The sequence below is a fragment of the Pteropus vampyrus genome, unplaced genomic scaffold, assembly GCF_000151845.1.
Source record: "Pteropus vampyrus isolate Shadow unplaced genomic scaffold, Pvam_2.0 Scaffold313, whole genome shotgun sequence".
In the NCBI taxonomy this organism is placed as follows: domain Eukaryota; kingdom Metazoa; phylum Chordata; class Mammalia; order Chiroptera; family Pteropodidae; genus Pteropus; species Pteropus vampyrus.
In genome coordinates this window covers 233,117-234,221 of record NW_011889094.1, presented here as the reverse complement: position 1 = coordinate 234,221, position 1,105 = coordinate 233,117, and positions in this window count along the sequence as shown.

The following is a 1,105-nucleotide window of genomic DNA, read 5'->3' as shown; positions in this document are numbered from 1 at the left end:
CACTCGTACATATGTATACACACGCACATGCACGCATCTACATGCACATAACACATGCACATACACTCGTACATATGTATACACACGCACATGCATGCGCAAGCACACACTCGCACGCAAGACACGCTCAGACATGCACACGCTGCAAGCCCGTTTCCCCGAGACAGGGCCGATCCCCGCGCGGGGCCCAGTGGGCATCACCCACGATGCCCCCCACCCTCACACACCGAGAGGGACCCTGCACACTGATTCGCATGAGTGCACTTTGGGTTTCATGGCTGAAGGTGTTAACTACTTGTTTGTCTGTCACTCCCAATGGGATCACGGGCCACCGCTGTACACAGGGACACAGTTGCTGTGTGAGCAGTGACTGCCCCCTAAAACGGCCAGTCTCGTTCTGTGGACCTTGTGACCCTGTGACCGTGCCATGTTAGTGGAAAAGGGGTTCAGGTCGCAGGTTCGCTGAGCTGAGAAGCGGAAGTCAGCGTGAGGGGACCAGCCTGCGGCTGCCTGTCTGAAGAGGAGTCAGGGCCACCGGCCCAGGAGCGCAGCCGGCGTCTGGGAGAGGTCAGCAGACGGTCCCCGGGGGGCCCGGGGAAGGGACCAGCCCTGTCCACGCCTGGGTTTCAGCCCGCTGAGACCTATGTCGGATTCTGCCCTGGAGCCTCGGAGGAGATGGACTGTGCTGTTTTAAGACTCCTGGACTGTGGCCATTTGTTACACCAGCAATCGTTTACAGATTCGGTCTCCACTGCTCGGAGAATTTCAGGATCATCCCAGGATCCTGGTCGTAAAGGAGGGTTTGTAACTAAGACGAGCGAACGGGTGTCCGGGGTGACCGAGGGCCTCCTGCTCACCACTCTGCCGCGTCACCTGGGTCGAGCCCCTCTGGAGGCCGCGCGCGCTCGGCGGGTCCTGCTCCGCAGATGGACTCGGGTCAGAGCGAGGCCTCGCGTGGCGCCGGCAGCAGAACCGGGCGAGGACGGTGAGGTCTGCAAACCCTGCCCACCAGCGCTCAGGCCGCGCCCGGCAGGCCCGAGGTCCTGCTCGCCGGAGGACACTCTCCGCTCCGTCACCACGCCCGGCCCGCGACGGCCCGAGACTC